This window comes from Adiantum capillus-veneris, chromosome 15 (genome assembly GCF_014529385.1).
Source record: "Adiantum capillus-veneris isolate H3 chromosome 15, ASM1452938v2, whole genome shotgun sequence".
NCBI lineage: Eukaryota > Viridiplantae > Streptophyta > Polypodiopsida > Polypodiales > Pteridaceae > Adiantum > Adiantum capillus-veneris.
The window spans coordinates 63,636,869-63,664,837 of NC_140945.1; the positions used below are offsets into that span (position 1 = coordinate 63,636,869).

Genomic DNA, 27,969 nt, shown 5'->3' on the forward strand with positions numbered 1-27,969 from the left:
CGCCAGGTTTTGCAAAGTGCCCGTACGCGTCAAGAAAGTCATTCAATGTGTGGGAATACTGACTGTGAAGGGTCCTAGTACAGTTATGGTGCGGAAATCGGGCGGAACAGTTGAAATTCAGCCGAGTTTGTGTGGGGCAGCTTCTAGGGGACCACATCGTTTATTCCCTCTTTTAAACAATAAAGAAATACCGAAAGGGGCGCCTAAGTTAGGGGCCAATCTGGTGTCGGTCTACTCATACAGGTGCAATCTAGCAGCCTGTATCCCTCTCCCCTTTGTTGTGTCTTGAAAGTACACGTAAAGTGGACGACAAACTAAATGGGTGAAAGCAAATAAGGTTTAAGTTTAAAGTCTACCGCCCTTTTTGGATTGAACAGGCCGGTTTCATGGTTCCATCGACGGGATTAAATCACTTTTTCCCATAGAAGTGAGCCTTGGTCAAATTGGGCTTGAAGACACAGGGGATCATAGACCAGACACAGGAAATAGCAATTATGGCTGACAGACAAGATGATGTGACTGAAGAGGTTTCCTCTTCACAGGGTCAACAGACACATGAAGTGGATGAGTCTTGAAGACCACCACAGACGGATGATGATTTATTCAGGACCCAGTTGGCTACTGCTGTGGCTATGTTCACACAAGTAATGCAGAATCCAAGGTTTTTAGCCTTTCTGCAACCTCCTGTTCCGTCTCAGCAAGTTGGGTCACTGGATCATATTCAAAAGCCTGTTAAGGCTCTAGCACAGGTGATTCATACTGCACAGTCAATGGAAACACCTATACACTTGACGGAGAACATGCAGTCTCCACAACCTCTGCCTAAGGTGCAAGAACAAGTGGCTGCGATGCCAGTCTTTCAAGCTGTACCAGTTCAGCCCGCCACCTTTCAGCAGCCTATAGCTGGTTCTAATGGGCAGGGAAGCAACCTACAGGCTATGCAACAGGTCTTCCCACCACCTTCAGTACACCCTGGCTATTTTGGAGGTGGATCGGTATTCCAGAGCATGGCTGGTCATGCACCTGGAAATCAGTTTTACACACCAGGAACAGTGTTCGGGGGTGCTCAAACGATGATGCCTAACCCCATGTATGGTGTCACGGGCATGCTACCAGGGTTTCAGAGCACTCAGGGCCAATTTGGGATGCCACAGGCAAATTTTGGTATGGCTGGAATTACAAATCAGCAGCCAAATATGGCGTTTCCAGGTCAACTTAATTGCGGTCAGGGAACACAAATGAACCCTAACAGTGTTCCCATGTTTCAATCACTTCCATATGACAATTTAACGCCGCTGGAGAGGCCAACTCCGTACAAAGAAGGTGGCAAAGGTGTGTCTTTCACGACCTTTACAGGATTTGATGACAAGAAGAAGGCTCTCTCATTCCTCCAGCAGTTTGACAAGGCCTATTCAGGGGGAACCTTTACAGAGGCTTCAAAGGTCCGCAAGGCAGTCACTTTCTTGAGAGGGAATGAGGGACAATGGTGGACAACTTTATTGCTTCAAGGGCAAGCTCCGTCGACATGGATTTACTTCAAGCAGATTTTTGCAGCAGCATGGTTATCTGATGACTTTGAAGCAGATGTCATGACAGAATGGCACCAGCTTAATGCTGCCACTTGCAGAAATCTGGATGATTACAATCGAAAGTTTTGGAAAGCTCTACTTCGAGTAACTTCCTATAGGTTTGTGCCATTGACAGAGCAGATTGAAAAATACTGTTGTGGCCTACCTAAAGGATTGAGAAAGTACTGTACGTAGACAAAAGTCACTACTTTGACGCAGCTCATTGAGGTAGCAAACACTGACAATGGTTTGCTCAAGGGAGAAGATTGGGAATTTAACACTGGCGTCCAGGCAGGATCAGGCAAGAAAAATTCAGCCAAGAAGCACGTTCCCAATGAGGCTCCTAAAGGGACTCAGGAGTCAGCCAACGCAGGGAAAGATAAAGCTACGGCTGAATCAGAAAAGGGACCAGCAAAGAAATGGAAAAGACGTTTTCCTCGCAAGTCAGAAGAGCAAAAGAAGGTCGTGAGGACAGAGAACAAATGCTTTATATGTGAGTAGCCTGGCCACATTGCTTACAATTGTCCTACAAAGAAAACGCCAGCTGATTCTGATGACAAGGAAGACAAGAAAGGAAAGAAGCCCATGGTTGGTCTAGTGCCAGATATGGTGGGCGACAAGCCAAATTCAGATGCAAGTGAGCTTTGCAGAGCATGGGGAAAGGTCAGGGATCAAACACTGCTCATCTTCTTTGATCCAGGGGCCAAAGCCAACTTCATTTCCCTAGAATTGGCTTCAAAGTTGGGAATCAGACCTGAAGAGATGGGGTATACAGCAGAGGCAGGTTTGGCATGTCCTGGCCATACAGAGGCTGTGCCACCCATCATTGGAAAGTTGCGCCTACATATCCAGTCCTATGTAGATGCTGAAGAATTTTACATCATGCCACTGGACGGATGTGATGTGTTGTTAGGTATTCCTTGGTTATTTCGTGTACAGGGAATCATGGATGCCTACAACAAAAAGATCACTGTACAGAGCTGGGGAAAGACTCACATTCTGGATGTAAAGCTTAAAGGGGAGTCTATTCCCATTGTATCAGCTTCTGCTATTACTTCTGTAATGAAAAAGCATCTTTCTGCGTACTTGGTTTTTGCACGTGAAGTGTCAGATTGTGATGAATCAAATTTATCTGTGCTAGATAAAGAAAGGTCAATGTTTTTACAACAGTATAGTGACTGTTTTTCCGATTCATTACCGTCTCAATTACCGCCAGAGAGACCCGAGGACCATGCGATAGATTTGGTGCCAGGCAGTAGCCCACCAAATAAGCCTCCGTACCGGGTTAGTGCGGCTCAGCAGAAAGAGATAATGGGCCAAGTACAGGAGCTGTTAGAAAAGGGGCTGATTCAGCCCAGTTCATCTCCATTCTATTCTCCAGTGTTGTTGGTGCAGAAAAAGGATGGCTCATGGCGTATGTGCATCGACTACCGTGCATTGAACAAGAATATCATCAAGAATAGGTTCCCTATACCTAGAATTGATGATATTATGGACAAATTAGAAGGAGCAGCTATGTTTAGCAGGATAGATCTAAAGAGTGGGTACCATCAGATCCGCATTAGATCAGAGGATGTGCACAAGACCGCTTTTAGAACAACGTTTGGTCTTTATGAATTTTTAGTGATGCCCTTTGGTCTCACAAATGCTCCTGCTACGTTCAATAGGATGATTGACAGAATTTTCCGTCCACACCAGCAGTTTGTTGGTACATTCTTTGATGACATGATAGTCTACTCAAAGAATGAAGAGGAGCATAGGCATCACTTGGCCATTGTGTTCAAAGAGTTACGCAGTCATAGGTTGCTCATCAATGCAAAGAAAAGTGAATTTTTTCTGGAAGAGATCCACTTTCTGGGACACATTGTCTCAAAGGATGGTGTCAGAATGGATCCTGCAAAAGTTGAAGCGATCAAGTCATGGCCAAATTTGAAGACGGTGCATGATGTCCGAAGCTTTTTGGGACAATGCTCCTATTACAGAAGGTTTATCCGAAATTTCGTTGAGATTGCTTCACCTTTACATGCTCTTCAAAAGAAGGCGGTCACCTTTAGATGGACACAGAAAGAGATTTCAGCTTTTAATCTCTTAAAGGAAAGGATGACTTCAGATCCAGTCATTGTGTTGCCAGATCTTAGGAAGTCATTTGTGGTCCAGTGTGACGCCTGTGGTAGTAGCATTGGTGCAGTGCTAATGCAAGATGGCAGGGTAGCAGCCTATGAGAGCAGAATTTTGCAAGGGCCAGAGATGACCATGCAGGTCTATGAGAAAGAGTTACTGGCTGTGATTCATGCGCTCTTAAGTTGGAAACACTACCTGCTAGGTGCAGATTTCGTTGTCCAAACGGACCATCAAACCTTGTGATACTTCTTGACACAGACAAAGTTATCTGAGAAACATATGCGATGGGCAAATATCTTGTCCATGTTCCATTTTCAGATTGTGCATGTGGAAGGCAAGAAGAACGTTGTGGCTGATGCCTTGTCAAGGAAGCCACAAATTTCAGCTGTGTCAATTCCTTATCATCATGAACTTGATGATATGAGAGAACAGTATGCAAATGATGAAGATTTTGCAAGGGTCTTCGAACAGCTAATGCATGGACAACGTCATGAACACTATCTTCTCAGAGATGGGTTCATAATGATGCATGGCAGATTGTGTGTCACAAAGCCATTGCGACGCAAAGTTATGGAAGAGTGTCATGTCCCACCGTATGCAGGGCATCGTGGTATCGATGCTACAATTAAAGCGGTTGAGACATTCTTCTATTGGCCTACATTGAGAAGAGATGTGGATGCCTTTGTGCGAGAATGCCTAATTTGCCAGAAGGTCAAGTTTGACAGGCAAAAGGCACTAGGGTTATTGCAACCACTACCTATTCCAGATAAACCATGGGAAAGTATTGGTATGGATTTTATCTTTGATCTTCCGAGAACGCAGACAGGAAATGATGGTATTTGGACCATTATTTGCAGATTCAACAAACAGGCTCATTTTATTCCTGTCAGGAAGAAGATAAAGCCAGATCAGATGGCACGCTTGTTTATGAACAATATTTTCAAGTATCATGGCATGCCACAGTCGATTGTTAGCGACCGTGATCCACGCATGACAAGTTTGTTCTGGAGAGGCTTGTTTGAGAATATGGGCACCACGCTCAAATTCTCTTCGTCATTTCATCCTCAAACAGATGGGCAGTCAGAAGAGGCAAATTCTATTGTCCTAGATCTGCTGAAGTGCTATGTGTCAGAGCATAAAGGAAAGTTGGAGCAGTATTTGCCATTGGTGGAGTATGCATACAATAATACAGTGCATTCATCAACTGGCAAGGCACCTTTTGAGATAGTTGAAGGTGGCAAGAAAGTTTCTCCCATATTGCATACAAAGGACAAGATATTTGAAGCAGATAAGTATGTTCAGGACATGGATGAAATGTACAAGAAGGTCAAAGTGGCCTTAGAGAAGACTTAGGCAAAGCAAAAGAAATCAGCCGATCGTCACCGTCATGAAGTGATATATTCACTTGGTGATTGGGTGCTTTTGCGCTTTGAAAAGGCAAGGTTAAAGAAGATGAAGGGCAAGGAAAGACTGTTTCCAAAGCTCAGCATGCGTTACTATGGGCCTTTTCAAGTATGCGACATAATTAGTGATGTTGCATATAGGCTGAAATTGCCTGACAGTTGGAAGATTCACAATGCGTTTCATGTGAGTCTTCTCAGACCCTATGTGGGTGATGTGCTGGAAGATATGCCAGTTGAAGATCAGCCGGAAGTCGAGGAACTTGACGAGATCTTGGTCCCCGAACAGATTTTGGCACACAAAGAAAGGAAAGTGAAAGGCCAGGTTGCTAGGCGTTACTTGGTAAAGTTCAGAAACTATCCACCAATGGATGCGAAGTGGATGGAAGAAGGTGAACTTGCAGAGTCACCAACTGTGTTATCACTTTACCTTGAAGCCTTCGATTTGCAACCTACCTTGACCCCTTGAGTTTCAAAGCTACATGGATTGTCAGTGTGACAATGGCTTTTGAAACAAATGATGTATATGGTATTTAAAGTGAGCTCAAATGAAATACCTGTTACATGAATGTTAGAGCTGTACAGATTGTCAGTTTGGCAATTGCTCTTATGGAATGTCCAAAAGTTTGTTTAGTGCTATAGAAGTGAGTATTTCTTGTCAGTTTGTCAAGGATACAGTAATTGCTTCTATTAAAGAGTACATGTGTAACTGCATTCTTAAATTGCCGGTTTGGGTATGCTCGAAAGTGTTACGGGATCCAACGTGTACTATAAGACAGTGGCAAAATGTGCAGGTACCATTTTGTCATTGGAAAGTTAGTGACTCAAAGCAATGGCACAGTGCGAAGCTACCACTATGTCATTGGGACAGGGTTCACACGTAGGCAATACATGAGTCAACAAGGTGTTGAATACACCAGGGTTGACAATGAGCATGTATGTGTCGTATATGTGTCGACAGGTGTTGAATACATCAGTGTTGACTGTGAGCATGTACGACATAAATGCAAACGAGGAAGTTTGAGATTTCAAGAGGGGGGTTTGTCACCAGAGTGTGACTACTATCTATCCTTTTTGTTGATTTCTTTCTTATTATCTATTTACTTTCACTTTTTGGAAACACCCCTCTGGAAATCTAACTGCCCTACATTGCATAGCTAGTGTGGAACTGCCCAGAGGGAGTCCAGGCCTGAGGGCAAGAGAGCACTAAGGTTGGACAAGGACTATGGTTAGCCAAGTGGGGTCATTGACTAGCCAAAGTGGAATCCTTTGCTACAGAGGCTACATTTCAGTTCTGGATGTGGCCGCAGTGTACAAACGGGGTCGGATGACCTAGACAGATACAATGGCAGCATCTCCTAAAATTTAGGGAACTGCTATTTTGGGACCTGAAAATGTCTTCCCGTCATTACGTGCAGTTTGACATGGGGATCATTTTGTTACTCTGTGGCCAAGTCAACAGAGGCTGCAGGTGAGATATTTTTAGACCTGAGGGTCTAAAGCGGGAAAATGCACAAATGAGTGACACTTGGCACTCTGAGGCCAGTTTACTACTTATAGAGAAGGCAAAAACGTGATTTATAGCTGGTAGGCTCATTTTGCAAGTCTCTGTCACAGGTTAAGAGCTATGGAGTGCTTGCTTTCCCTCTTATGCACAGTGCGGTGCCAGGAGTGATGCCGTGCACGCTACGCACTGCCCTCTCTCTCCTCTTTGGCAGTATGTTATGCCCCTCTAGTGGGCTCTTCATTTGACCAATGTACAGTTGTGTGGGTTCATGCGCGATTGCTGAGGCAAGAGCCTCTTGCACAGGTACTGGACTAGCTAGCGGCTAATCCCCCCACAGGTACAGGTGAATTCGGAGAGGTTTCACGCCAGAAATCTCGTCCGATTCAAAGGGCAAGTAGCCCTACAGGTGCGGGAGCTCGAGGACTTGCTACGGATGCGACCGGCACGCGAAACGGAGCCCGAAACAGTAAATTACAGCCTGCTGTGTATTTTTGCAGGTTTAGGGTTTTGGCCCTAAACGGACCCTAATACCCCCAGGAGGTTCGGGGACGCAAGGGGACCGCTGTACAGGTGATCTGGCGCATTTTCAGGGCTGAAAACAGAGAATTCAGCGTGCTGCAGATTCTCGCCAGGTTTTGTAAAGTGCCCTATGCGTCGGGAAAGTCAGTCAATGCGTGGGAATACTGACTGTGAAGGGTTCTAGTACAGTTATGCTGCCGAAATCGGGCTGGAACAGTGGAAATTCAGCCGAGTTTGTGCGGGGCAGCTTGTAGGGAACCACAGCGTTTATTCCCTCTTTTGAACAATAAAGAAATACCAAAAGGGGCGCCTAAGTTAGGGGCCAATCTGGTGTCGGTCTTCTCATACAGGTGCATTCTAGCATCTGTATCCCATTCCCCTCTCTTGTGTCACTATAGCGTAGGTATAATAGACGACTAATAATGGGTGAAAGCTAAATCAAGGTTTGAAGTAAAGTCTACCGCCCTTTTTGGATTGAACAGGCCGGTTTCAGTTCTACTGAGGACTCGTCTACAGACAGCTCGGATTCTGATGATGGAAACTTCTATGCGAACAAGAAGAATTTTTACAAAGCCAAGCAGTATGACTTTCTCGAAGATAAAAGCAAGAAAGTCCGAGAGTTTAACGAAGGTGGCCACTCGATCAAGTTTGATACTTTTTTTGGATACTCAGATGCTTCGAAGGCTTTGTCTTTTATACAGCAGTTTGACATTGCTTTCGCGGGAGGACGCTATTTAGAGCACTCCAAGATTCGGAGAGCTACCTCTTACCTTAAGGGGAATGCTCGTACTTGGTGGTCCACGCTTCTTTTAAACAAGACTGTGCCAGCTAAATGGCTGAAATATAAAAAGCTTTTTATTTCTTCTTGGTTGACGCAAGAATATGAACGAGATATACGAGCTGCTTGGAACCATCTTCGGATGACCAAGAAAGATACAATCAATGCTGATTGTGAAAGATTCTGGAGCTCTTGTCTACCCGCCTCTTCATTCAAGAAGATCTCGTTAGAGAACAGATTGAGCGGTTCACCTTAGGTCTACCTACAGAGATCCGAGATCACTGCTTGGAACAGAAGTCAACTTCTATTCAAGAGTTGATGAGTCATGCGAAGCGGGGCTTTGCCATTCACTCTGGCAGTCTGACCTACCCCACAGATGAGGCCATGACACAACGAGCCGAACAGACTTTTGGGAATGAAAGTAGAAAGAAAAAGAGCAACCAAGAGAAAAAGGATGCACGACCCAAGCTTACTCCTGAGGAGAGAGCTCGCTTCATCAGAGAGGGGAAGTGCTTTGGATGCGGGGAACAGGGACATATCTCCGCGAAAGTGCCCTAAAAAGGCACAGAAAGAACATAATGATAAAGACGACGACAGGCCTGAGAGTTCGAGAGCAGCCGAGGAACGTGGTAGAAAAGGCAGATAGAAAAGCAGAACTGCTACCACATGGCGTGGGACGTGCACCAAATCTAATGAATGAAAGTACAAACTTTGGCGCTTTTGGGGCAAAGTGAAGGATCAGGAAGCTCTTTTGAAGGAGCCAAGGCCAACTTCTTTTCACTTGGAATTGGCGGCTCGATTTGGAAATTACACTCGACAGACTGACGCCACAGGCGGAGGTAGTTCGATTGGCACCCGGATGGGATGTTGCCATTACACCGAGCATTGGCAAACTTTGTTTGCAATGACAGGGGTGTTCAGGGCACGCGAGTGACGTTCTACTCAGGATCCCTTGGTACCACAAGAACTACGCCGTGGTTGACTACCGGGCCGAGAAAGCGACTTTGATAAATGAAGGGCTTAGAGATTGTACTTGATGAACTTCAGTTTCTTACTCATTCTTTTGGGAGAGAACTGAATGATGGATAAGGTTGAATATGTTTTGACTTGATCAAAAGAACGCCAAGATTTTTCTCCACACTCATGTCGATTGCTTTTCAGAGGGCCTGAAGATCAAACCATTGATCTGATACCTAGAAGCACGCCACCGAACCGGCCACCTTACCGTGTGAGCCGAGTATAGAATGAAAAGATTATGAACCTAGTGAAAGACCTCTTGGAAAAGGGTCTTGTCTAGCATAGTACTTCACCGTATTGCTCTCCACTGTTGTTGGATTTGAAGAAAGATGGATCTCGGAGAATGTGCATCGATTATAGGGCGCTCAACAAAATCACCATCAAGAACAGATTTCCGATTCCTAGGATCGATGATATACTCGACAGGTTACATGGATCCTCGTGCTTTAGTAGGATTGACTTGAAGAGTGGATATCATCAGATCCGAATCGCGCCGGGAGACGTCTACAAGATAGCCTTTCGGACGACTTTTGGGTTATTTGAGTTTTTGGTGATGCCTTTTGGCTTAACCAATGCTCCTTCGACATTTAATCGGATGATGGACAAGATTTTTCAAGAGTACAGGCTATTTGTTGGCACTTTCTTTGATGATATCATTGTTTTCTCCAAGAATGAAGCAGAACACAGAGACCATATGCTTCACAGATACATTTTTTTTGGGACGCTTTGTCTCAGCAAAACAGGAGTGCAAATGGATCCGGCCAAGATAGACACTATCCGTCATTGGCCTGATTTGAAAAATGTCCATGAAGTTGAAAGCTTCTTGGGACTATGTTCGTACTACAGACGGTTCATTCGAAAGTTTGCAGAGGTTGCTTCCCCTTTGCATATCTTGATACAGAAAGGAGTCCCTTTCTCGTGGGGATCCACAGAGGTGACTGCCTTTTAGATATTGAAAGAAAAATTGACTACATGACCAGATTTGACTTTGTCGGACTTGCAGAAGTCATTTGAAGTATTTTGTGATGCTTATGGTCGTAGTCTGGGTGCGGTCTTGATGCAAGAAGGCCATGTCATTGCTTACGAGAGCCGATTGTTCTCTAGGCCGGAGATGACAGCACAGATTTATGAGAAAGAGCTTTTGGTGGTTATTTATGCTCTTACTCAGTGGCGGCATTACCTACTCAGAGCGGATTTTACTGTCTCTACAGACCATCGGAGTTTGCGCTACTTCTTGCCACAGAAGCAGCTTTTGGAAAAGCAGATGCGGTGGGCGAACATCTTGTCACAGTTTCACTTCCAGATTGTCCATGTGCAGGGACAGAAGAATGTGGTGGCAGATGCTTTGTCTCGGAAGCCGTCGGTTCTGGCTATCTCCGCGATACATCATAGGAGCTTCGAGGATTTGGTCGATCAGTATGCCACAGATACAGATTTTGCAGATATTTTCACACAGATACGGGATGGGGAGACAGTAGCTGGATACTCCCTTCGGGAAGGCTACTTGATGAGAGAGACTATGTTGTGCATTACACAGACGTTGCGGGAAAAGGTTATGACTGAATGCCACTGTCCACCTTTTATGGGTCACCGTGGCATTGCTACCACCATGAAGGGGTAGAGAGATACTTCTTTTGGCCGAGACTCAAAAAGGATGTGGAAGAGTTTGTGCGCAGTATGCCAGAAGGTCAAGTTTGACAGGCATAAGGCACAAGAATTATTACAGCCTTTACCCATACCCACCCGCCCCTAGGAAAATATTGAAATGGATTTCCTTTTTGATCTCCCGAGAACACAGAATGATCGATGATTTTCCGATTACATGGCACGTCTGACGATTGTCTCCGACAGAGAATCTGAAACCGGCCTGTTCAATCCAAAAAGGGCGGTAGACTTTAAACTTAAACCTTATTTGCTTTCACCCATTTAGTTTGTCGTCCACTTTACGTGTACTTTCAAGACACAACAAAGGGGAGAGGGATACAGGCTGCTAGATTGCACCTGTATGAGTAGACCGACACCAGATTGGCCCCTAACTTAGGCGCCCCTTTCGGTATTTCTTTATTGTTTAAAAGAGGGAATAAACGATGTGGTTCCCTAGAAGCTGCCCCACACAAACTCGGCTGAATTTCAACTGTTCCGCCCGATTTCCGCAGCATAACTGTACTCGGACCCTTCACAGTCAGTATTCCCACACATTGAATGACTTTCCTGACGCATACGGGCACTTTGCAAAACCTGGCGAGAATCTGCTGCACGCTGAATTCTCTGTTCAGCCCCGAAAATGCGCCAGATCACCTGTACAGCGGTCCCCGAACCTCCTAGGGGTATTAGGGACCGTTTAGGGACAAAACCCTAAACCTGCAAAAATACACAGCAGGCTGTAATTTACTGTTTCGGGCTCCGTTTCGTGTGCCGGTCGCATCCGTAGCAAGTCCTCGAGCTCCCGCACCTGTAGGGCTACTTGCCTTTTGAATCGGAGGAGATTCTTGGGGTGAAACCTCTCCGAATTCACCTGTACCTGCGGGGGATTAGCCGCTAGCTAATCCAATACCTGTGCAAGAGGCTCTTGCCTCGGCAATCGTGCATGAACCCACACAACTGTACATTGGTCAATTGAAAAGCCCACTAGAGGGGCATAACATACTGCCATAGGGGAGAGAGAGGGCAGTGCATAGCGTGCAAGGCATCACTCCTGGCACCGCACTGTACATAGGAGGGAAAGCAAGCACTCCATAGCTCTTAACCTGTGACAGATTCTGAAAATCAGCCTCCTCTCTCATTTTAGGCGCCCCCTCCTCTGGCTAGAAGTGGCAGAAGCCTCACAGAGTGACACCTCGCCCAGTTTCTGATTTTGGCCAACTGGCTAAAAATATCTCAACTGGTGCGTTAGTTGACTTGACAGCAGAGTAATAAAATGTTCCTCTTGTCATTCCGGACCTAAAGACGCAAACACATTTTCAGGTTCCAAAATAGCAATTCCCTAAATTTTAGGAGATGTTGCCATTGTATCTTTCTAGGTCATCCGACCCCCTTTGTACACTGCAGCCACACCCAAAACTGAAATGTAGCCTCTGTAGCAAAGGATTCCACTTTGGCTAGTCAATGACCCCACTTGGCTAACCATAGTCCTTGTCCAACCTTAGTGATCTCTTGCCCTCAGGCCTGGACTCCCTCTGGACAATTCCACACTAGCTATGCAATGCAGGGCAGTTATATTTTCCGAGGGGTGTTTCCAAAAAGTGAAAGTAAATAGATAATAAGAAAGAAATCAACAAAAAGGATAGATAGTAGTCACACGCTGGTGACATACCCCCCTCTTGAAATCTCAAACGTCCTCTTTTGCATCTATGTTGTACATTCTCACAGTCAACACTGATGTATTCAACACCTGTCGACACATATACGACACATACATGCTCATTGTGAACCCTGGTGTATTCAACACCTTGTCGACTCATGTATTGCCTGCGTGTGAACCCTGTCCCAATGACATAGTGGTAGCTTCGCACTGTGCCATTGCTTTGAGTGACTAACTTTCCAATGACAAAATGGTAGCTACACATTTTGCCACTGTCTTATAGTACACGTTGGATCCCGTAACACTTTCGAGCATACCCAAACCGACAGTTTAAGAATGCAGTTACACATGTACTCTTTAATAGAAGCAATTACTGTATCCTTGACAAACTGACAAGAAATACTCACTTCTATAGCACTAACCAAACTTTTGGACATTCCATAAGAGCAATTGCCAAACTGACAATATGTACAGCTCTAACATTCATGTAACAGGTATTTCATTTGAGCTCACTTTAAATACCATGTACATCATTTGCTTCAAAAGCCATTGTCACACTGACAATCCATGTAGCTTTGAAACTCAAGGGGTCAAGGTAGGTTGCAAATCGAAGGCTTCAAGGTAAAGTGATAACACAGTTGGTGACTCTGCAAGTTCACATTCTTCCATCCACTTAGCATCCATTGGTGGATAGTTTCTGAACTTTACCAAGTAACGCCTAGCAACCTTGCCTTTCACTTTCCTTTCTTTTTGTGCCAAAATCTGTTCGGGGACCAAGATCTCGTCAAGTTCCTCGACTTCCGGCTGATCTTCAACTGGCATATCTTCCGGCACATCACTCACATAGGGTCTGAGAAGACTCACATGAAACGCATTGTGAATCTTCCAACTGTCAGGCAATTTCAACCTATATGCAACATCACTGATTATGTCGCATATTTGAAAAGGCCCATAGTAACGCATGCTGAACTTTGGAAACAGTCTTTCCTTGCCCTTGATCTTCTTTAACCTTGCCTTTTGAAAGTGCGAAAGCACCCAATCACCAAGTGAATATATCACTTCACGACGGTGACGGTCAGCTGTTTTCTTTTGCTTTGCCTGAGTCTTCTATAAGGCCACTTTGACCTTCTTGTACATTTCATCCATGTCCTGAACATACTTATCTGCTTCAAATATCTTGTCCTTTGTATGCAATATGGGAGGAACTTTCTTGCCACCTTCAACTATCTCAAAAGGTGCCTTGCCAGTTGATGAATGCACTGTATTATTGTATGTATACTCCACCAATGGCAAATACTGCTCCAACTTTCCTTTATGCTCTGACACATAGCACTTCAGCAGATCTAGGAGAGTAGAATTTGCCTCTTCTGACTGCCCATCTGTTTGAGGATGAAATGACGAAGAGAATTTGAGCGTGGTGCCCATATTCTCAAACAAGCCTCTCCAGAACAAACTTGTCATGCGTGGATCACGGTCGCTAACAATCGACTGTGGCATGCCATGATACTTGAAAATATTGCTCATAAACAAGCGTGCCATCTGATCTGGCTTTATCTTCTTCCTGACAGGAATAAAATGAGCCTGTTTGCTGAATCTGCAAATAATGGTCCAAATACCATCATTTCCTGTCTGCGTTCTCGGAAGATCAAAGATAAAATCCATACCAATACTTTCCCATGGTTTATCTGGAATAGGTAGTGGTTGCAATAACCCTGGTCCCTTTTGCCTGTCAAACTTGACCTTCTGGCAAATTAGGCATTCTCGCACAAAGGCATCCACATCTCTTCTCAATGTAGGCCAATAGAAGAATGTCTCAACCGCTTTAACTGTAGCATCGATACCACGATGCCCTGCATACGGTGGGACATGACTCTCTTCCATAACTTTGCGTCGCAATGGCTTTGTGACACACAATCTGCCATGCATCATTATGAACCCATCTCTGAGAAGATAGTGTTCATGACGTTGTCCATGCATTAGCTGTTCGAAGACCCTTGCAAAATCTTCATCATTTGCATACTGTTCTCTCATATCATCAAGTTCATGATGATAAGAAATTGACACAGGTGAAATTTGTGGCTTCCTTGACAAGGCATCAGCCACAACGTTCTTCTTGCCTTCCACATGCACAATCTGAAAATGGAACATGGACAAGATATTTGCCCATCGCATATGTTTCTCAGATAACTTTGTCTGTGTCAAGAAGTATCACAAGGTTTGATGGTCCGTTTGGACAACGAAATCTGCACCTAGCAGGTAGTGTTTCCAACTTAAGAGCGCATGAATCACAGCCAGTAACTCTTTCTCATAGACCTGCATGGTCATCTCTGGCCCTTGCAAAATTCTGCTCTCATAGGCTGCTACCCTGCCATCTTGCATTAGCACTGCACCAATGCTACTACCACAGGCGTCACACTGGACCACAAATGACTTCCTAAGATCTGGCAACACAATGACTGGATCTGAAGTCATCCTTTCCTTTAAGAGATTAAAAGCTGAAATCTCTTTCTGTGTCCATCTAAAGGTGACCGCCTTCTTTTGAAGAGCATGTAAAGGTGAAGCAATCTCAACGAAATTTCGGATAAACCTTCTGTAATAGGAGCATTGTCCCAAAAAGCTTCGGACATCATGCACCGTCTTCAAATTTGGCCATGACTTGATCGCTTCAACTTTTGCAGGATCCATTCTGACACCATCCTTTGAGACAATGTGTCCCAGAAAGTGGATCTCTTCCAGAAAAAATTCACTTTTCTTTGCATTGATGAGCAACCTATGACTGCGTAACTCTTTGAACACAATGGCCAAGTGATGCCTATGCTCCTCTTCATTCTTTGAGTAGACTATCATGTCATCAAAGAATGTACCAACAAACTGCTGGTGTGGACGGAAAATTCTGTCAATCATCCTATTGAACGTAGCAGGAGCATTTGTGAGACCAAAGGGCATCACTAAAAATTCATAAAGACCAAACGTTGTTCTAAAAGCGGTCTTGTGCACATCCTCTGATCTAATGCGGATCTGATGGTACCCACTCTTTAGATCTATCCTGCTAAACATAGCTGCTCCTTCTAATTTGTCCATAATATCATCAATTCTAGGTATAGGGAACCTATTCTTGATGATATTCTTGTTCAATGCACGGTAGTCGATGCACATACGCCATGAGCCATCCTTTTTCTGCACCAACAACACTGGAGAATAGAATGGAGATGAACTGGGCTGAATCAGCCCCTTTTCTAACAGCTCCTGTACTTGGCCCATTATCTCTTTCTGCTGAGCCGCACTAACCCGGTACGGAGGCTTATTTGGTGGGCTACTGCCTGGCACCAAATCTATCGCATGGTCCTCGGGTCTCTCTGGCGGTAATTGAGACGGTAATGAATCGGAAAAACAGTCACTATACTGTTGTAAAAACATTGACCTTTCTTTATCTAGCACAGATAAATTTGATTCATCACAATCTGACACTTCACGTGCAAAAACCAAGTACGCAGAAAGATGCTTTTTCATTACAGAAGTAATAGCAGAAGCTGATACAATGGGAATAGACTCCCCTTTAAGCTTTACATCCAGAATGTGAGTCTTTCCCCAGCTCTGTACAGTGATCTTTTTGTTGTAGGCATCCATGATTCCCTGTACACGAAATAACCAAGGAATACCTAACAACACATCACATCCGTCCAGTGGCATGATGTAAAATTCTTCAGCATCTACATAGGACTGGATATGTAGGCGCAACTTTCCAATGATGGGTGGCACAGCCTCTGTATGGCCAGGACATGCCAAACCTGCCTCTGCTGTATACCCCATCTCTTCAGGTCTGATTCCCAACTTTGAAGCCAATTCTAGGGAAATGAAGTTGGCTTTGGCCCCTGGATCAAAGAAGATGAGCAGTGTTTGATCCCTGACCTTTCCCCATGCTCTGCAAAGCTCACTTGCATCTGAATTTGGCTTGTCGCCCACCATATCTGGCACTAGACCAACCATGGGCTTCTTTCCTTTCTTGTCTTCCTTGTCATCAGAATCAGCTGGCGTTTTCTTTGTAGGACAATTGTAAGCAATGTGGCCAGGCTACTCACATATAAAGCATTTGTTCTCTGTCCTCACGACCTTCTTTTGCTCTTCTGACTTGCGAGGAAAACGTCTTTTCCATTTCTTTGCTGGTCCCTTTTCTGATTCAGCCGTAGCTTTATCTTTCCCTGCGTTGGCTGACTCCTGAGTCCCTTTAGGAGCCTCATTGGGAACGTGCTTCTTGGCTGAATTTTTCTTGCCTGATCCTGCCTGGACGCCAGTGTTAAATTCCCAATCTTCTCCCTTGAGCAAACCATTGTCAGTGTTTGCTACCTCAATGAGCTGCGTCAAAGTAGTGACTTTTGTCTACGTACAATACTTTCTCAATCCTTTAGGTAGGCCACAACAGTATTTTTCAATCTGCTCTGTCAATGGCACAAACCTATAGGAAGTTACTCGAAGTAGAGCTTTCCAAAACTTTCGATTGTAATCATCCAGATTTCTGCAAGTGGCAGCATTAAGCTGGTGCCATTCTGTCATGACATCTGCTTCAAAGTCATCAGATAACCATGCTGCTGCAAAAATCTGCTTGAAGTAAATCCATGTCGACGGAGCTTGCCCTTGAAGCAATAAAGTTGTCCACCATTGTCCCTCATTCCCTCTCAAGAAAGTGACTGCCTTGCGGACCTTTGAAGCCTCTGTAAAGGTTCCCCCTGAATAGGCCTTGTCAAACTGCTGGAGGAATGAGAGAGCCTTCTTCTTGTCATCAAATCCTGTAAAGGTCGTGAAAGACACACCTTTGCCACCTTCTTTGTACGGAGTTGGCCTCTCCAGCGGCGTTAAATTGTCATATGGAAGTGATTGAAACATGGGAACACTGTTAGGGTTCATTTGTGTTCCCTGACCGCAATTAAGTTGACCTGGAAACGCCATATTTGGCTGCTGATTTGTAATTCCAGCCATACCAAAATTTGCCTGTGGCATCCCAAATTGGCCCTGAGTGCTCTGAAACCCTGGTAGCATGCCCGTGACACCATACATGGGGTTAGGCATCATCGTTTGAGCACCCCCGAACACTGTTCCTGGTGTGTAAAACTGATTTCCAGGTGCATGACCAGCCATGCTCTGGAATACCGATCCACCTCCAAAATAGCCAGGGTGTACTGAAGGTGGTGGGAAGACCTGTTGCATAGCCTGTAGGTTGCTTCCCTGCCCATTAGAACCAGCTATAGGCTGCTGAAAGGTGGCGGGCTGAACTGGTACAGCTTGAAAGACTGGCATCGCAGCCACTTGTTCTTGCACCTTAGGCAGAGGTTGTGGAGACTGCATGTTCTCCGTCAAGTGTATAGGTGTTTCCATTGACTGTGCAGTATGAATCACCTGTGCTAGAGCCTTAACAGGCTTTTGAATATGATCCAGTGACCCAACTTGCTGAGACGGAACAGGAGGTTGCAGAAAGGCTAAAAACCTTGGATTCTGCATTACTTGTGTGAACATAGCCACAGCAGTAGCCAACTGGGTCCTGAATAAATCATCATCCGTCTGTGGTGGTCTTCAAGACTCATCCACTTCATGTGTCTGTTGACCCTGTGAAGAGGAAACCTCTTCAGTCACATCATCTTGTCTGTCAGCCATAATTGCTATTTCCTGTGTCTGGTCTATGATCCCCTGTGTCTTCAAGCCCAATTTGACCAAGGCTCACTTCTATGGGAAAAAGTGATTTAATCCCGTCGATGGAACCATGAAACCGGCCTGTTCAATCCAAAAAGGGCGGTAGACTTTAAACTTAAACCTTATTTGCTTTCACCCATTTAGTTTGTCGTCCACTTTACGTGTACTTTCAAGACACAACAAAGGGGAGAGGGATACAGGCTGCTAGATTGCACCTGTATGAGTAGACCGACACCAGATTGGCCCCTAACTTAGGCGCCCCTTTCGGTATTTCTTTATTGTTTAAAAGAGGGAATAAACGATGTGGTCCCCTAGAAGCTGCCCCACACAAACTCGGCTGAATTTCAACTGTTCCGCCCGATTTCCGCACCATAACTGTACTAGGACCCTTCACAGTCAGTATTCCCACACATTGAATGACTTTCTTGACGCGTACGGGCACTTTGCAAAACCTGGCGAGAATCTGCAGCACGCTGAATTCTCTGTTTTCAGCCCCGAAAATGCGCCAGATCACCTGTACAGCGGTCCCCGAACCTCCTGGGGGTATTAGGGACCGTTTAGGGACAAAACCCTAAACCTGCAAAAATACACAGCAGGCTGTAATTTATTGTTTCGGGCTCCGCTTCGCGTGCCGGTCGCATCCGTAGTAAGTCCTCGAGCTCCCGCACCTGTAGGGCTACTTGCCCTTTGAATCGGAGGAGATTCCTGGGGTGAAACCTCTCCGAATTCACCTGTACCTGCGGGGGATTAGCCGCTAGCTAATCCAGTACCTGTGCAAGAGGCTCTTGCCTCGGCAATCGCGCATGAACCCACACAACTGTACATTGGTCAATTGAAAAGCCCACTACAGGGGCATAACATACTGCCATAGGGGAGAGAGAGGGCAGTGCATAGCGTGCAAGGCATCACTCCTGGCACCGCACTGTACATAGGAGGGAAAGCAAGCACTCCATAGCTCTTAACCTGTGACAGATTCTGAAAATCAGCCTCCTCTCTCATTTTAGGCGCCCCCTCCTCTGGCCAGAAGTGGCAGAAGGCTCACAGAGTGACACCTCGCCCAATTTCTGATTTTGGCCAACTGGCTAAAAAAAATCTCAATTGGTGCGTCAGTTGACTTGACAGCAGAGTAATAAAATGTTCCTCTTGTCATTCCGGAGCTAATGACGCAAACACATTTTCAGGTCCCAAAATAGCAGTTCCCTAAATTTTAGGAGATGTTGCCATTGTATCTTTCTAGGTCATCCGACCCCCTTTGTACACTGCAGCCACACCCAAAACTGAAATGTAGCCTCTTTTGCAAAGGATTCCACTTTGGCTAGTCAATGACCCCACTTGGCTAACCATAGTCCTTGTCCAACCTTAGTGCTCTCTTGCCCTCAGGCCTGGACTCCCTCTGGACAGTTCCACACTAGCTATGCAATGCAGGGCAGTTAGATTTCCAGAGGGGTGTTTCCAAAAAGTGAAAGTAAATAGATAATAAGAAAGAAATCAACAAAAAGGATAGATAGTGTGACAACAAAAAGGATAGATAGTAGTCACACGCTGGTGACAGAACCCATATTTATGAGTTTGTTTTGGAAGGCAATTTGGGAGAACATTGGCACGTGGTTGCAGTTCTTGTCATCGTTCCACTTGCAGACTGACGGGCAATCTGAGATTGCCAATTCAGTGGTTTTAGATTTATTGAAGTCTTGTATCTCGGATTAGAAGATTCAATGGGAAAAGAACTTACCTTTGGAGGAATTTGCCTACAGTAACAAGATACACTCTTTGACGGGGAAGACGTCATTTGAGATTGTTGAAAGTGGTGTGAAGGTTCCATCCTTCCTGAGCACGAAAGATTAGATATTTGAAGCGGATGAATATTCGTGAGATTTGGATACGGCTTTTGCCAAGGTTCGCGAGACTTTGCAAAAGTCTCAAGAACGACAGAAAAAGGCAGCGGATCGCCATGGTCGCGACTTGAAATTGGATGAGGATGATTGGGTGCTCTTACGTTTTGAGAAGGCACGCCTACGAAAGAAAAAGGGAAAGGAGAGGCTTTTTCGAAAGCTTAGTATGCGATACTACGGACCTTTCCAGATCACTGAAAAGATAAATGATGTCTCCTTTCAATTGAAACTGCGAGATACTTGGAGGATTCACAATGCATTCCATGTGAGTCTCTTGAAACCTTTTAAAGGAGATGTGCCTAATGATGGGGAGCCTGATGAGCAACCCGAAGTGGAAGAAAACGAGGAGATCCTTGTTCCTGAACAGATTTTGGCACATAAGGATATGAAGACTAAAGGTAAAGTTCGAAGGTGGTTCTTGGTTAAGTTCAAGAACTTTCTTGCATTTGATGCGAAGTGGATGGAGGAGGAGGACCTAGCAGATACTCCTCGGATGGTGAAACTTTACCTCGATATTTTGGTTTAGCATAGTCTACTCCAAACGGAACGTAGAAATTCAGCTTGGCCAAAGATCTGGTGCAGTGGGATGCACAAGAGGGGAGTTACTCCGCTCCTTTGTCAACAGATGCCTTGATTTTGATACTAAAGTCACTGATATCTCTTTGAGCTTCAGGGATACTAAGAGCTGACAGTATTTTGCTGGATGACTTTATGAAATGGAATTCCTGATAATGATACTGATTTGTTCTTGACTTCTTTTGAGTGCAGGAACTGATAGACGAAATGCCTGCAACATTTTGGTCTGATTGATCTCGAATAGACATGGTTGCAATAGGGGTTAGTCAATCGGACATCGATGTGGTCCCAATTGGACCTAGATGTGATTGCTAGCTATGTTGCCGATAAATCATGCTCTAAGATCTGAATGAATGTTCAATGTCATGTGATGTGACTGTCGATTTGGTACATGTGCTAGATGTGTGTTCCTAGTACGTAGGTACTAACAGTCAGTGTCTGCTAAGACGGTTTATGGCTTTTGTCGGTTTTGCAGGCATAATCGCGGTCGATTACAATGCTTTCAAGAGGGGGGTATGTCACAAAGTGATGACGTGGCGGACAAAAGAAACCCTAATTTCTGGCTGAAACCCTAAAATTCCTGCAAACCCTAAAATCTGCAAGAAACCCTAATTTGCAGGAAACGCTAATTTCTGGCTGAAACCCTAATTTCAGGAAACCCTAAAACTGTTGCGATGCCACGTGGCAGCAGCTGGTACGGAATTCCACGTTTTCCGGCACGTTTTACGGCATGATGCTTTTTTGCATCCACGCAATGAGAAAGAGAGAGAATGCTTTTAGCTTTGAGTTAGACTCTCTGAGTGAGAGAGAGAGAGAGAGAGAGAGAGAGAGAGAGAGAGAGAGAGAGAGAGAGAGAGAGAGAGAGAGAGAGAGAGAGAGAGAGAGAGAGAGAGAGAGCAGATGCTTTTGATTTTGAAGCTTTTTGGGGCTTTGCTTTTGGGCATCCCTTGTAAACCTTTAAATAAGTGGCTTCGGCCTTCGCTTCTCAGAGCATCTGGACGCAGACTCTGAGAGTGAAACCCGAGCCACTCTCTTGTACTATGAACTGATTAATACAAAAAGAAATACCGAAAGGGGCGCCAGTCTTTGGGGCCAATATCTCTAGGCACGGAACTCCGCCGGGCCAGCGCAAATCTATTGTGATCTGTGAATTGTTTTGAAGTGGTTATTTGGTGCTGTCACGATTGATTCTTGACTTGGAGTGTCCAAGTCTGTTACACAACTTGCAGATTCTGGCCGAGGGGACTAAACCCTAAGAAGAACAAGTAACAAAAGAACAAGTCCTACCAACTTATGGGGACCCCATCAGATGGGGCTCCAAGTGACATACAGGATTAAAATAAAGCAGGATCCGCACACATGCGTAGCAGTTGATGACGTGGTAGTTTTCGGATTTTCCGCTAACAGTGCTGACGTGGCATATTTTTGCAAAACGCGTTGACAGTGCTGACGTGGTAGTTGTACGGAATTTCGTGATTTACACTGGCAGCTTTTTGGCATTGTTTTTGGACCACAAGATTTTGAGTTTGAAGTCTTTTCATGTAAATAGCTTTTCATAGGCCAAGGGCCTTTAAATATGTGCTAAGGGCTCATTCTCTGGCATGCTTTGTGGAGAAGGTGCAAAGTTTGGAGTACCGGCTTGTACTTTGATGATGCAATATAAAGAAATACCGAAAGGGGCGCCAAGGTTTGGGGCCAATACTCTCTGGGGTAGAATTCCGCCACTCGGTGTCGCGTGTCGTCTCTCTCTCTTTCAGTTTAGTTGTTATTGAAGTGCTAAAAGTCTATTCGGTCTGTTCTTTTCTATTGGCACGTGGTGCCCGTCTTGTGACAATGGTATGAGAGCATCAGTCGTGTGCTTTTTTAAAAGCATACCGGTCCTATCAAGGAGCAGACAAAGCAAACCAGAGACTAATGGAATTTTATTTGAAGTATGTTCGGTTCTCGACCCCGGACTTATTAGCCACTCCCACCCTTCATATATCGCGCATCGGGCGCGCTTCCATCTTCACCAAGCTCATGTCTTACAGGGCATAAGCCAGAAAGATCACTTGCAAGAGAAGGATCCAAGATTTGTTTGGAGTCATTGTTTTTCTCAAAAGCAGTGCCATGCAGATGTTGATGTCTATTGGTACCAAGCCGCACACTTTCAAGGACTTGGCAAGCTTTCAAGAAAATTTTTGCCCGAAGTTATATGGTTTCCGACATTTTCCTTCGGAGTGCAACTTTTGGCAAAGTGGGGTATCCTGAAATGCTTGCCATGGAAACCCTAGCAGATTATAACTTGAAACTTTTCGACTTCTCTCAGTAGATGTCTCTTCACGAGCAAATGACCTTGGAGGTCCAGTGCGATTGCTATCTTGGGACTACCATCGCCGCCAAAGAAAACACTCTCTGTCCAAGAGCTGATGGACCATGCTGTGCTCGGCTACGACTTGGAATGAACCTAACCCTAATTTTTGGCAGGTTTCAGGATGGAAAGTCGGTCGACTTTTCGAGCTCGATTGATGTCGAGATTGCTTTTTAAGTTTGAAATCTGTTCGAGAACTTGTTTGGTAATCTTGTTGGAATTTTTTTGAAATGGATGGTATCTGTTTTGAACCTGTTTTGGTGCCGATTTGAAATGTTTGACTCTGGTTTTTATAGTGGTTTCATGTATTGGTGATTTTACTCCGGGGTGGAGAAGTGAGAGATACTGTTTTGGTATTATTTGAACCTCGGAACGACGCAGGCCAATGCCTGGGGAGCGTTTCGTTGTATGTTTGAAAACCTCTGAACGACACAGGTCGATGTCTTGGGAGTGTTCCGTCGTATGCTAGAAAACCTCCGAACAACGCAAGCCGATGCTTGTGAAGCGTTTGGTTGTATGCTTGTAAAATAGTTGTTGTTGTGACTCTCGGCCCGGACCTGGATGGTTATGCGAGAGGAGTATTAAGAAGTCTGAGCAGTGGTTACTCTCAGCACCTGTAAACGACGCAAGCTGCGGTCTGGGGGGCGTCTGGTTGTAAAATGCCTCTATATCTCCCGGCCCAGACCTTTTTAGGTTATAAGGCAGGAGTGATGAGGGAGTCGTTGAATATCTCCCGGCCTAGACCTTGTTAGGTTATGCGGGAGGAGTGTTCATCACCGACTTTATGTTTCTATGTCTTGTAACATGCATATGTGAGCATTTGTGTTGCATTGTGATGTGCCAACCACTGAATATTCCTAATTGTTTGAGATTGCCTGGGTATGTAATTTTAGTGCATCAAGACACCCGTGGTAGATCAGTGCGGTCTAGGTGTGATGGCTAGTTTTACTGTGCCGGAATATCAAGAGTTCGGATCTGGACGAAAGGAGAAGCCAACTCCTTGATCAAAAGAGCTGAAAGGAGAAGCTAACTCCTTAACAAAAAGAGCAAATTGATTGTCCGTCGGAATGACCCTCGGAAATTTTTGAGCTAACTTGAGTTGTTTTGCAGATATGCTGTAATCGCGGACGATTACTCTCTTTCAAGAAGGGGAGATTTCACAAACTGCTGACGTATCAAAACCCTGAAGAATGGAGCCAACTTGCAGATGCCGGCCGAGGGGCTTAAACCCTAAGAAGAACAAGTAACAGAAGAAGAAGTCCAACCAACTTATGGGGACCCCGTCTGATGGGAACCCAAGTGACATAAAATAAAGCAGGACCCGCACAGATGCATAGCAGCTGATTAAAATGGGGACCCCGTCCGATGGGAACCCAAGTGACATAAAGGATTAAAATAAAGCAGGACTTGCACACCTGCGTAGCAGTTGATGACGTGGTAGTTTTCGGATTTTACGCTGACAGTGCTGACGTGGCAATTGTACGGAATTTCATGATTTATGTTGGTGGCAGATTTTTGGCATTGCTTTTGGACCCGAAGCTTTTGAGTTTGAAGGCTTTTCATGTACACTGCTTTTCATAGACCAAGGGCCTTTAAATATGTGCTAAGGGCTCATTCTCTGGCCTACTTCGTGGAGAAGGTTCAGAGTCTGGAGTACCGGCTTGTACTTTGATGATGCAATATAAAGAAATACCGAAAGGGGCACCAAGGTTTGAGGCCAATACTCTCTAATTCCGCCACTCCGTGTCGCGTGTCGTCTCTCTCTCTCTCTCTCTCTCTCTCTCTCTCTCTCTCTCTCTCTCTCTCTCTCTCTCTTTCAATGTGCTGAAAGTCTGTTCAATCTGTTCTTTTCTATTGGTGTGTGGTGCCCATCTTGTGTCACCCTTTCTCGTGGGGACCGACAGAGGTGACTGCTTTTCAGACACTTAAGGAAAAATTGACTACAGGACCAGTGTTGGCTTTGCCAGATTTGCAAAATTCATTCGAAGTTTATTGTGACGCTTGTGGTCGTAGTCTGGGAGCGGTCTTGATGCAAGAAGGCCATGTGATTGCTTATGAAAGCAGAATGTTTTCAAGGCCAGAATTGGTAGCACAGATTTATGAGAGAGCTATTGGTAGTGATTCATGCTTTTACACAGTGACACTGAGTGGCGACATTATCTACTCGAAGCCGATTTCACGGTCTTTACTGATCATCAGAGTCTACGCTACTTCTTGTCAAAGAAGCAGCTTTTGGAAAAGCAGATGCGGTGGGCTAACATATTGTCAGAGTTTCACTTCTAGATTGTCCATGTTCAGGGATAGAAAAACTTAATGGCAGATGGATTGTCTCGGAAGCCCCTCGTTTTGGCTATTTCTACGATACATCACAGAAGCTTCGAGGATATGGTTTACCAGTACACCACCGATCCGGACTTTACTGATGTTTTTCCTCGGATAGAGAATGGGGAGATAGTGCTAGGATATTCTATACGGGATGGCTACTTGATGAAGAAAACAATGTTGTGTTACACAGCCTTTGAGGTAAAAGGTTTTGACAGAGTGCCAGTGTCCACCATTTACGGGTTACCGTGGCATCAACACCACCTTGAAGGGGTGGAGCGTTATTTTTTTTGGCCGAGACTCAAGAAGGATGTGGATGACTTTGTTCGCAGTTGTTTAGTATGCCAAACGGTCAAGTTTGACAGGCATAAGGCACAAGGATTACTATAGCCTTTACCCATTCCCACCCGCCCTTGGGAAAGTATTGCAATGGATTTCATCTTTGATCTCCCAAAGACACAGAGTGGGCACGATGGCATTTGGACTGTCATTGATAGATTTAGCAAGCAAGATCACTTCATTCCAATGAGGAAAACAATCAAGTCGGGACCATTTAGCGAGACTGTTCATTGCACACATATTTCAGTTACATGGCATGCCTGAGACAATCGTCTCCGACAGAGATTGTAACAAACTTGGACACCCCAAGTCTAGACTCTATCGAGGCACAATAGAGATTCACTTAAATTACTTTTGAGTTACTGAGTCGACACGGCCCGGCGTAGTTTCGTGCCAAGAGCGATTGGCCCCAAAGACTGGCGCCCCTTTCGATATTTCTGTTTATATTAATCTTTGAGCAAAGTACAACTCCCGTGGGTGCTCTCTCTCAGACTATGTGTCCAGATGCTCTGAGAAGTGAGACCCCCCTTGGGCTTATTTATTGATACAAAGGGATGCTAAAAGCAGAGCCCCAAAAGCAGTAGCACAAAAACTTCTAACTCAAAAGCAGTAGGCCTAAAAGCAGCCAGCGTTGTTCGCGGAAATCTGTACAGTAGTGCCACGTTAGTAGCGTGAATTACGGACGTCCGTACAGCCTGCCACGTCAGCAACGTGAATCGTGGACGTCCGTCCGTACAGCAGGCACGTCAGCAATTCTTACGCATTATTTTTAATGCCTAGGTGTCCCTTAAGCCCCTCGACAGTTGTCCATAAGTCTGAACAACTTAGTAGTTGGTCATGCCACGTCATCAGTTTGTGACAACAACCACATCAACAACTATTTACGCAACATTTTTAATGCTAGGTGTCCCTTTGGCCCTCTGGCCCTTTGGCACCTAAGTTGCCACGTCATCAGTTTGTGACATACCCCCCTCTTGAAAGAATTGTATTGCCCTCGATTATGTCTACAAAACAGACAGAGGCCATAAACCATTTCAACCGACACTGACTCTAAGTACCGATGCACTAGACATGACACATCTTGCACTTGTACAAAGATGACAGTCACATCACTACACTTGACATCACAAGACATCACAGACAAATCAATCACAGAAAAATTCATTCCAAATCTCAGACCATGAGTGCCAGCAAGGTATTTAGTAACCGCATCTGATCCATCTCGAACCTCACTGATGCCGGATTAACTAATCCTTATTGCGATCATGTCTATAGAGATTTATGAGACCGAAATGTTGCAATCATTTTGTCTTTCATTTCCTGTACTCGAACAAGTCAGATGAGAGAGTGTCATGGATGCTTGAGAGTCAGTCGCTGCCTGCATCATCGCCTATGTCATCGCCTACATCATCGCTAGAAGGCTCTAGAAGAATCTAGAAGGATCTAGAAGATTCTAGAAGTTCTAAAAGTATCAAAGAGATTCTAGAAGTTTCTAGAAGCATGGAGAAGATTCCAGAAGAATCTAGAAGTTTTTGGAAAGCTCTAGAAAGTTGAAGAAGGATCCAGAAGGTTCTAAAAGAACTAGAAGGATCAAGAAGGTTCTAGAAGATTCTAACCTCCTCAAGAAGAACCTAGAAAGTCCTAACCTCCTCAAGTAATCTCCTCAAGCACTAGTATAAATAGGGGTCTTGGGCCACAAGCCCCTCAGTCTTGCCAACACCAGTTGTAAGCCTCCTATGAGGAAATCCCTCTTCTAGTTCTTATGTTGAAGTCTTGTCCTTGCAATCAAGCCTTGTCTTGTACTCAAGTCATGTAATCCAAGTCTTGTATCTAGCTCTCTTAATAAAGTATTAAGTCTTGTAATCAATATTAAGCTTATCATTAAATCCAAGTTCTTGTACATTGTGAGCGCCTCCTCTTGCTCTCTTCTAGCTCTATATGCACTCATAACAGTTTGGCAAGACTGCCATCTCTTAATCTTCTCAAGCCATCATGGAGCCGATGATGGAAGGTGTCATCAACGCATTGCAAAGCATCCAAGCTCAGTTACAAGAACTTCGCGAGAGTAACGCTCAACTTCAAGCAGGGCAACCATAATCTTGGGACCGGCGTTGCAAAATCTTCAACGTCAAATTCAAGAGCTTCAAGAGACAAGCGCACATTAAGCACAAGCTGCAAGATCTAGCTATTCTCAACAACATAAGAAGGAGCCGAAGGTCAGCATGCCTGAAAAATTTGATGGGACTAGATCAAAGTTTAGAGGTTTTCTCCAACAAGTGCGTCTCTTCATTCGAATGCAACAAGAGCGTTATCCAGATGATGCTTCTCAAGTAGGCCTTATTGAGACCCTCCTCTCGGGTACGGCTCTCTCCTGGTTTGCTCCCTTACTTGAAAAAGAATCTCCTCTTCTTCATGACTTTGAAGCTTTTGTGCGGGAGTTCTCTGCAACCTTTGGGGATACTGATAGAGCAAGGGTTGCTGAAACCAAACTTAGAAATCTCCGCCAAGGATCAAGACCTGCATCCGTCTATGCATCCGAATTTCAACAGCTCACTTGTGATCTGACTTGGCATGAGGAATATTTCATTAGCCAATTT

General features: G+C 44.9%; 1 protein-coding gene across 14 annotated transcripts in view; it reads left to right on the plus strand.

Annotated features, from left to right (window-relative positions):
- Positions 1-27,969, plus strand: part of LOC147440783 (uncharacterized) — a 119,458-nt gene that overhangs the window by 64,233 nt on the left and 27,256 nt on the right. The gene's annotated exons all lie outside the window — the stretch shown is intronic.